At 40.0% G+C, this 10,669-nt stretch overlaps 1 pseudogene across 1 annotated transcript; it reads left to right on the forward strand.

Moving 5' to 3' along the window:
- The first annotated feature begins 9,347 nt into the window (after positions 1–9,347).
- LOC116562077 lies at positions 9,348–10,181 on the forward strand (annotated as a pseudogene). Its single transcript, XR_004273754.1, has one exon. The product of XR_004273754.1 is annotated as a 60S ribosomal protein L8 pseudogene (transcript).
- The last annotated feature ends 488 nt before the right edge of the window (positions 10,182–10,669 follow it).

Raw genomic sequence — 10,669 nt, forward strand, 5'->3', positions numbered from 1 at the left:
AAATCCTGACTACTAAGTAAAATGAGTTTCATCTAATATTTGGGACATTTTCAAGTAAAGAAGAAGGCAGTTGTTGATCACCACCTATTACAGGTCTCCTGACCATGTCAGGGAAAAAGGGTAGGTAAGATTGAGAGGCCCTGCTGTGCTGGTGCTGGGGCCAGGTAGCCCTAAAACACTAAACTCCTGGGAGGCAGAGAAGCATCAGCCAACAGGAGCGGGGAGGAGGAACCGTAACAGTTACATTTAGGCCATCTTTGTTTAACATCAGGAGATTACAGGATAAAATTATCTGTTAAGTAGTGAACCAGGGGTAGAAATCGTGTTTTAAAACTGATGATCTGTGGCTTCAGCAAATCACAGAATTGTCAGAGCAATTACCCAAAGTTCCAGTGGAAAGCAGGACTCAGCCTTGTTTGCGTACTTGTCTGGCCTGGATCTTCTCAGGGTCTTGTTGCCACCATGTTGCTGAAGAAATCTTCATTCCCTTTGCCTGTGTATGTTTGGGATGGGATTACTGAAATCCTTCCTGAGTTCTATTTATGTGAAATGTTACTCCATGTGGTTTTAATTCCATGAAGATATTTCCTCCAGTATATGTGAGTGACATAGGTTGGGAATAATTAGAAAAAGAAATGAGTTGGTTAGAAACAGGAAAGAAAAGTAAATGAAATACAAGGAAACAAAGCACAAAGCAGGCAGAAAAGGCAGATGTCCTGCAAAAGGGATTTGGAAAAGGGAGGGGAGCGCTGAGAGCCAGGCTAGGCCATCTCAGGAGGCAGCCTGAACACACAACAGAGGGGATGGGTGAAGGTTATTGGGAAATCATCCTCTGTCTCTGTGATTATACTGTTCATCAAAGGTGCAGGCAGGACGTAGTGGCTCACACCTGTAATCCCAGGACTTTGGGAGGCCAAGGTAGGTGGATCACCTGAGGTCAGGAGTTTGAGATCAGCCTGGCCAACATGGTGAAACCTCGTCTCTACTAAAAATACAAAAATTAGCTGGGTGTGGTGGGGCACGCCTGTAATCCCAGCTACTCAGGAGGCTGAGGCAGGAGAATCGCTTGCACTGAGGTTGCAGTGAGCCACGATCGCAACACCGCACTCCAGCCTAGAGGACAGAGCGAGACTCTGTCTCAAAAAAAAAAAAAGCAAAGGTGGCAGACAGACCTTCACACCATCAATTCAACCAGGAACCTTATGAAGAAACCCCTTCGGAAGTAAAAAAGCAAAGGAAACATGTCTTTCAGTGGGTATCCTATATTACCCATGAGGAAGCAAAATGAATGTACAAGCATTTGGTTGGAACAGTCAGGAGAGGAGATCCTGAGAAGATTCTCCCGACGAAAGATACTAACAGGAAATGGGCTTCAGAGAACCCAGTACATTAAGATGTGCAAAATGCCATGTATGGCCTGTTTTAGTTTGCCTTTATCATTGTATTTTAGTAGATATTAAAGTTGATACTTACGAGTCTTCAGGGTGGGTCACAGCTCTCGTTTCCCAGCCCTCCCTTTCCCGAGCCTTCCATTGCTCCATTGCAAGTTTTCCAACGCAGAAATTTGCAGAAGCCAGATTCCTGTATTGGGGAAGTTGTTCTTCACTTTAATGACTGACTTGTCCCTACACAAGGGGAGAAGTTGTAACTAGGAGAGCTAACGTGAAGAGAAGCTGTACCATTCGATATGTGTATATGAATGCTGCCATTTTTACTTCACATGCATTTATTAGCTTACAGAAAATTGCACAGTACACCAGATCTATGAAAAGTTAGGCCTTATTGTCAAGAAGCTTAGAGTGACCAAAGACAAAGGGAAACCCATAATATGCTCATTACTGCTTAACCATATCCTTATGCTTCCCACATGTACACATTAAAGAAAACGTCAGTAATTAGTGAAGAATTTAACATAAGGAATCCATGTAAAAACAAGGTTTTAATTATAGCGTTTACACAGGTTACAAGTTCTAACTTGCCTTTGTATAAGAAACAATCAGATCCACACTTTTTTTGTTTTCTAAGCCATTTTGGGGAGAAAAACAATAAAAAACGGCCTTTGATATTTGATTCATGCCAATACATTTGGGTTCCAAGATAGTATCCTGGGATTTTTCAACGAGCCCTCCTTTCTCGCTGTGGAAAAAGGGTCAGTCTCCCAGTTTACAGTGTGTAGTCACATCATGGAGAAATGTGCGTCTGACTTCATGCTGGGATCCTTTTTCCTGTGTGACACCAGTTCCAAAGACTTCTTCTCAGGTTAGTTCCAGGGCAAGCTTCAGTGAAATGTTGGCTTTCAGTTTCATGAACTGCTGATGTTGACCACGCTCCAATGACTGAAAGAATTTTAGGTCATCAGTAGTTACTGGGACATCAGACCCTCACTATGAACCAAGAAGCAATATGGAATTATCTGGTCTACAAGACCAAAAGTATTCAAAATGGGATATAAAAATTTGTCAATTTGGCCAGGTGTGGTGACTCATGCCTGTAATCCCAGCACTTTGGGAGGCCAAGGCAGGTGAATCACGAGGTCAGGAGTTCAAGACCAGCCCGAGTAACATGGCAAAAACTCGTCTCTACTAAAAGTACAAAAATTAGCTTGGCCTGGTGGCACACATCTGTAATCCCAGCTACTTAGGAGGCTGAGGCAGGAGAATCACTTGAATCTGGGAGATGGAAGTTGCAGTGAGCCTAGATCACATCATTTCACTCCAGCCTGGGCTGCAGAGCAAGATTCCATCTCGGGAAAAAAAAAAAAAAAAAAGGCAATTTTGTTCTGGAAATAAATTGTGAGAATTTCTATATCTATTTCTATTATCTTAAAAAGTAGGCAAATATCTAAATGTTACTATATTGAACATGCAGACTGACTCTGGATTCCCACTCAGTGTGCATGGCAGAGATTTGCATAGCAAGTGAGGCTGCTGGTTTCCTGAGAACTGTAGGTCCTGCACAGGGCAAAGGCGCTCCCACAGCCCCACTCACAGGTTCCCTTGCAGCTGTTGTTAAGTGGCACAGTCATCTAGCCCAGGCAAGTGAATTTAAGGATTAAATTGTCTACTTTTAACTAAACTGACTTCGCAAAAGGTTAAGTGGGTTAAAAAGTTTCCTACAAAGAAATAGCAAATTTAGGTAATATGATAATTCAAGAACAATAAAATATCAGAGCTACGTTGCTTTAATTAGTTGTGTATACTGTTGTCAACCACACAAGAAAGTTTAAAATGATGGCAAGGAGTCAGCCCATTATCATCAGGAAAGCATTTTGAAACATAGGTTACATCCACTGTCATCAATATCAACTCACTGTAAGTGCATATTCTAACTCAAGATTTAAAGTTGATGATAGTATTCAGGAAACATGTACAATTTGATTACTCGTGCCCAAAGCCATGTGATATTGAACCAGCTCATTTAAAAAGTTTAATTAAACTTAATGATGAAAATTATAAGTCTCTTTGAAAGATCTTATCAAAGAGCAAAAGACAAAAGCCACTTACTATTGGAGGAAATGTGTTCCTTATAATATACAAGCTTATTTTTCCCGTCATTTTGATAAAAACAGGAAAAATATATGAAAACATATAGTAAAAAGCTGAATAAACAAAACATGCAAAAATAGGCCATGTTACTTATTTTAACATGAATTTTCTATGTATTTACAGTTATCTGAAACAAATACAAATGGTTTGGATCCTGGTGATCGATAGGTCACAAATTTAGAAGCCCTGACCTTGACATGCAGCAAACTTTTAAAATTCTTTCATACAAGAAACTTTTAACTGATTAAAGAAATACCACTCTAGTTATTTACGTAATACATCAAAAATAGATGCCATTTTATTTGGATTGCTAGATCTATCATTTATAAATGCTTTTTCTGTAGTATTCATTTTGTCCATAAAGTACAAAGCTCTAACTCATATACAAACTCTGCCAGGAACTTAATGTAAGTGAGTTGATTTTCTTTTCTTCTTTATTATTTTTCTAACTCTGTAGAGAGTTAAATTCATCAGTTGCTTTTCCAGATGCTCCTATTTCGGGTCCCTTGACTACCATCGCCTATGTCATCAGATGGATTCAGGGGATCCTTAATGGACTAACAAAGAAGGAAGCCCGTGTACCCACTCGGCTTCTACACACTGACAGCTGAAGCACAGAGGCAATGGTGGTGCATGATATATACATGTATCTGGGAGCGAATTCCTTTTCGAACTTCGTACTGCTTAGTTTTGTGACTAAACTCTATGGGCTTCAGTTTCCTAGTCTTGTTAGATGGGAAAGCTGTTAATGTCTGTGATTACAGCACATTACAGGTAAAGATAAATGAGAAAATGTATGCTTTGGGAGCTTTAAGCCTGGGAGATGGCTAACTCTCATGCGGAAAGACGTGGCCGGGACAACGCCGGAACTACAGGGTGAATAATACCACCCAGAACAGAAGGGCCATCATGAAGATAAGAACGTGATCTATCAGGAAGGATTAAATGTAACCTTCAGGAGTAGGCTTGAGGGAGGAGGGTGAATCTGAATGAAGCCCTGAGCTGCAGTGGGGTTTACAGCACAGGCAAAGCCTGGTGACTGCATGTTGGATGAAAGGAATTAGACAAATAAAATAACTGAGGGAAGAGAGGTTGGGCACGTTCAGGTTCGTATCTGTATGGCATAGATATCTTAAGAATGAAGTAGAGCCAGAAAAATCATCCCAGGCCCAGATTATGGAACATGTTCAATGCCAGGCTAAGAACTATGTTCTATTACATATGCAAAATGGATCCATCAGCACTTTTTGAGCAGAAAAATAACCCAACTAACATGACGTTTGAGGAAGATAGTTGAGTAGCAGTGTGGAAGAGGCACTGAAGCAAGCGGATTGAAGGCAGATGCTACATGTAAGACCATAAAGCTTTTGCACTGGATTAGATCAGTTGCGATAAAGGCTTGAGCTTGGAAGATGCTCTTGGGAAAATTAAAAAAAAAAAGTAGAGGAGGAGTCATAACGGAAAGCCATTTTATTGTGACTAAGAAGTCAAACATGTTAATAATCTCAAGAGATATTGGAACAAGCAGAAAATATTCCTCTTTTGTGCATTTATTCTTTTTTTTTTTTTTTAGATGACATTTTGATGCTAAAAGAAATTTATCAACTAGTTCTTCCTGTTCAGGTAAGTCAGTTCAGAGTTTGATAATTCTGAATAAAAAAGACAGAAGCTATGATGCTGTAACTATTTAACATGGACTGTGTTATATTAGAGATGAGAAACAAACATCTCACCCTGGTATATTTGTTTTCATTGATTCCAGTATCATCTTTAGGTTTTCACATATTTCTTTCTAATTTTAACATCTAATACGATTAGTTTATTTATTTTCTTCTTTTCTCCTCCCCCTCCTTCTTTCTCCTTCCTTTTCCATCAAGTTGTTTACCTCTTCCTGTCCTTTTTAAAAATTCTCAACATTAGACTCAAAGTTGCTTTTTCTTCTTTGCTTCGTTTCACAACTCTTTCATTGCCACAAGTCATTCAGGTAGAAAAAAAGTCCAAGGTTGACTGCAGTGTGCTAGCTATTTACCCAATTGACCCACCATATCTTTTAAATAAACAAAGAAATTAACAAGTTATGGAAATAATTTATATTCAAATATTCAGAAGTGTCTTAGACATATTTAGTATGCCATCAGCAAACTTCTTTTAGGGAGAGACCACATGCAACTTTAGAATAGAAGGAAGAAAAAAATAAACAATCGAAGGTTTTTCTTTGCTGTCTTTATGCCAAGAGCGACATATTTCTTAAACTCTACCCTTTGTGGCCATCACTCAAAGAGAATGAAGAAGAAAAGCTACTTGATTTCTAGTTTAAATCACAGTCTCGTTATTCTGTGGGTGAATGTGGAGAGGGGTTGGAATCGTAGGTCCGAGTGGGCAGTAACTTGAAGTCAATGGAGATGTATACAAAACAGAAGCACAATCACCATCCAGTAGCTCTGGAGATGCTCACTTTTTCTGCCTTTTCTAAATGCCCAATGATAAGGTTCTAATGGAGACTGAAGATCCATCACCCGCTCCACATCTCCAGGGGCCAATGTGTGGATCACAGTGACAGTCATGCATACTTCTTTCCCTCTCATAGCAAGGGCAGTATTTACTGATGACAACTCACATGCGTAACGAAAGGGCTTTGCTACTGTTTACTAAGGCCTAGGGCACATATATTCTTCCAGTGTTATATAAGTTAACACACGAATTATAATCCCTATTTCACAAATAGAAAAAACACATTCAAAGAAATGAAATGCCTTGTTCACTAAATATTATTGACAAAAATATGCAATATTTGTGTTTCTTTTGAAAAATATTGTAAAGATTTTCAAATTGTCTAACCAATCATGTTATCTGTATTTGATTGTTTTCAAGCTGCTAATAAAGACATACCCAAGACTGGGTAATTGACAAAGGAAAGAGGTTTAATCAACTTACAGTTCAGCATGGCTGTAGAGGCCTCAGGAAACTTACAATCATGGCAGAAGGGGAAACAACTACGTCCTTCTTCACATGGCGACAGCAAAGAGAAGTGGGGGAAAAGGAGGGAAAAGCCCCGTATAAAACCATCAGATTTCATGAAAACTCACTCACTATCACCAGAACAGCATGGAGGTAGCTGCTCCCATGATTAAATTGCCTCCCACCAGGTCTTTCTTGTGACAGATGGGGATTATGGGAACTACAGTTCAAGACGAGATTTGGGTGGAGACAGTGCTAAACCATATTGTTATCTTCATAAGATATTGCTTTGGATTGAATTGTGTCCCTGCAAAAATCTTATGTATAAAAGTTCTGATCCCTGATATGACTGTTTCTGGAGATAGGTATGGCCTTTAGTAGGTACTTGAGGTCAAATTAGGTCACAAGAGTGGGACTTCAGTCTAATAGGTGGCTTTATAATGAGAGAAAGAGTCAGATGTCTCTCCCCCTGACCATGTGTATATAAAGAACACATGAGGAAGAAGCAGCCCAAGCCTGTAAGCAGCCCTCACCAAAAACCAAACCCTACCAATGCCATGATCTTGGACTTTCCTGCCCCCAAAACTGTAAGAAAGTGGAATTCTGCTGTTTATGGTGTCGAGACTATGATATTTTGTTATGCCACCTGCACTGGCTAATATCAATATTCAGAATCAAATGAGTCACATACTCCAAGTACTTTCTAAATATACACAGCACAGATTTTGCCTTCTAAACCCACTTTTTTTCTTCGCTATGTTTTTCTTAATTACTAAATAATCTTTCATTGATTTAAGAAATATTTTCATGTGGTTCCTATTCAGGCCCAAGCACTGCTTTTCTGTGCTGGGGATAACGTGTTGGTAAAAGCTGTCCAGCCTTATTTGTTCATCATGATATTTATATTTGACAAATCCTCTACTTATATATGTATCACCTCCATAATCTTTTGGAACACATAAAATTTTGAACAAAATGGAACAATAAAGAGTTAGATATATACATATAATGAATACATTTGAAATTTTGTACTTTGCTTTACAATTTACAAAAGAACATCATATGCAATGTTCTGTTTGATTCTCCCTTAAGCTCTATGAAGAAGAAATTTTTCTATTTTGGCTGTTCAGTGAAGAAAATGAGCAGCAAAAAGGTGCAGCAACTTCCCAGTATCCACGGTTACAAACAGAGAGGAGGGGACTTTAAGTAGATACTTGGTGTCCAAGTCTGTGTTCTTGATGCTTCATGGCACCAGGCAAGGGGCAGAGAGCACAGCAAATGTGCCCCCTCAGGAGCCAGCTAAGACCCTTCTGGGGGCTTCTCCTGGGGTTACAAAGTTTGCAAGTCCCATCCGAAATACATAAGCATTGACATAACTGTCTCACAGTTTAAGGAAAAAAAGAAAAAACCAAAAGAGAGGGAAAAAACAAAATCTGTTCAACAGAGTAATTGTACATAACACAAAAGATTGGGACAAACACAAAATGCATATTGAAATCAAGTTCAGTCATGTGAAAATAAAAGGTCTTGTTGAGTGTCTAAGTCTTGTCATTGCTAACAGCTGGTTTTGTACAGTACCAGTAAGCCCAGCCAAAGGCATTATAGTGAATGACTTCAGGAAGACTCCTATACACTTCAATTTTCCACTAATTCATGAAATTGACACATAAAATAGGATTTTATTTCCCTTGTTCATTCTATATCTTACCAGTTCTTATAATATACTTACATATGTATAGAAACTCAAGGCTTACAAAGAATATTCATGGTCTTTATTTTATCTGATGCTCCTCAAAATATTGAGAGGGACCCTGACAAAGTCCCTCTCAAGCTGTTAATAAAGACATACCCAAGACTGGGTAATTGACAAAGGAAAGAGGTTTAATCAATTCACATCCAGCATGGCTGTGGAAGACTCAGGAAACTTACAATCAAGGCAGAAGGGGAAGCAACTACGCCCTTCTTCACATTGTGACAGCAAAGAGAAGTTTGTACTATGTTACAGGTGAGAACGCTGACACGTAGAGGGGCAAGTTCTTACCCGATCACCTTGGCTTGGCATACGAAGCCTCACTTAAACCCATGATCTGATGTTTTCCATTAAACTGATGCACCTGAAATACAGTCAGATAAAATGAAGAGTTAGGGACACATTTTAAAATACATTTAAGATGCACCAAAATTTCAACCAATCACTTGTAACGCTTTTAGTTGTCCAACTCATTGGTGATCGTTGGCATTTAGAAGGGTCCAGGACAATTGCAAGATCCTAAATAATTTTCAAACATATTAGAGGGTACATTTTTACTGTTATTTATGCAGTAAATCTCTTTTTAATATATTAGAGCTTTATAATAACAGATAATCCATTTTTGGAATAAATTTGTGTTTTAATTGGCCGAAGAGTTAAATCCATTTTTTTTCTAGATTCTCTGGATAATTAAGAATTGGTAGTAAAAAGCAATCACATTTTTCCAGTAAAATAATATGCTCAGTTGTTTAAACCCACAGTCTTAATAAAAACAACCAAAAATTTTGGATACGACAGAAGAAAAAGATTTTTAAGTGACAAAAAGCATGGGGAAAATGCTGCTCTTGTATAAATTACAATTTCAAAAACTCAAGCAATAAATTTAGTTTAAAACAGTTCACAATGCCTGATAGAAACAAATGTGTAGTTCCTCCTCGTCCTGAAAGAATTCCCACGGTAATATTCCAAAGAAAATAATGCACTTATGATAGATAGATATACCGAGAGATAATCATCATTACAGAGAACTGGAAACAATAGCAGAGAAAGAAAGAGTTCTCCAAAGACCCCATATTTAAAAATAATCGCTCTTTCGGCCACGCTCGGGAGCAGGACCCGTCGCCATGGGCCGCGTGATCCGCGGACAGAGGCAGGGTGCCGGGTCTGTGTTCCGCGCACGTGAAGCACCGTAAGGGCGCCGCGCACCTGCGCGCCGTGGACTTCGCCGAGCGGCACGGCTACATCAAGGGCATCGTGAAGGACATCATCCACCACCCGGGCCGCGGCGCGCCCCTCGCCAAGGTGGTCTTCCGGGTCCCGTACCGGTTTAAGAAGCGGACGGAGCTGTTCATTGCCGCCGAGGGCATTCATGCGGGCCAGTTTGTGTATTGTGGCGAGAAGGCTCAGCTCAACATTGGCAATGTGCTCCCTGTGGGCACCACGCCTGAAGGTACCATCGTGTGCTGCTTGGAGGAGAAGCCTGGAGACCGTGGCAAGCTGGCCCGGGCATCAGGGACTATGCCACCGTTATCTCCCACAACCCTGAGACCAAGAAGACCCGTGCGAAGCTGCCCTCTGACTCCAAGAAGGTTGTCTCCTCAGCCAACAGAGCTGTGGTTGGTGTGGTGGCTGGAGGTGGCCGAATTGACAAACCCATCTTGAAGGCTGGCCGGGCCTACCACAAATACAAGGCAAAGAGGAACTGCTGGCCACGAGTACGGGGTGTGGCCATGCATCCTGTGGAGCATCCTTTTGGTGGTGGCAACCACCAGCACATCGGCAAGCCCGCCACCATCCGCAGAGATGCCCCTGCTGGCCGCAAAGTGGGTCTCATTGCTGCCCGTCGGACTGGACGTCTCCGGGGAACCAAGGCTGTGCAGGAGAAAGAGAACTAGTGCTGAGGGGCTCAATAAAGCTTGTCTTTATGCTAAAAAAATAAAAATAAAAAATAATCAGAGAAAACCTCTTTAAAAACAACTGTTCTTATAATGTACAAAGCTATAGCAAACTTGAAACAATCTCAGAAAAAGAAAGCTGTTACAAAATGACCAGCAGGGAATCTCTGTTCCCCACTGTCAGACACCACTTCAGTGGTCCCTGTAACTAACTATTGCTCTGGTCCTGAATAAAGTCTTTCTCAACATGTCAGGAAAAAAAAAAATAAGAAAAATAAAAAGGAATTGCAAAATATGCCTCTGACAAAGGACTAATATCAAGAATCTACAAGGAACTCAACGAATTCAAGAAGAAAAAAAAACAAACTACCCCATTAAAAATTGGGAAAAGGACAAGAACAGATATTTTTCAAAAATAAATAAATAAATAAATAATACAAGTGGCCAACAAACGCATGAAGAAATGTTGAGCATCACTAATCATTAGAGAAATGTTCATTAAAACCATGTTGAGAGATAAT

Source organism: Sapajus apella, unplaced genomic scaffold (genome assembly GCF_009761245.1).
Source record: "Sapajus apella isolate SASKATOON/1434 unplaced genomic scaffold, GSC_monkey_1.0 scaffold31, whole genome shotgun sequence".
NCBI classification, from domain to species: Eukaryota; Metazoa; Chordata; class Mammalia; order Primates; family Cebidae; genus Sapajus; species Sapajus apella.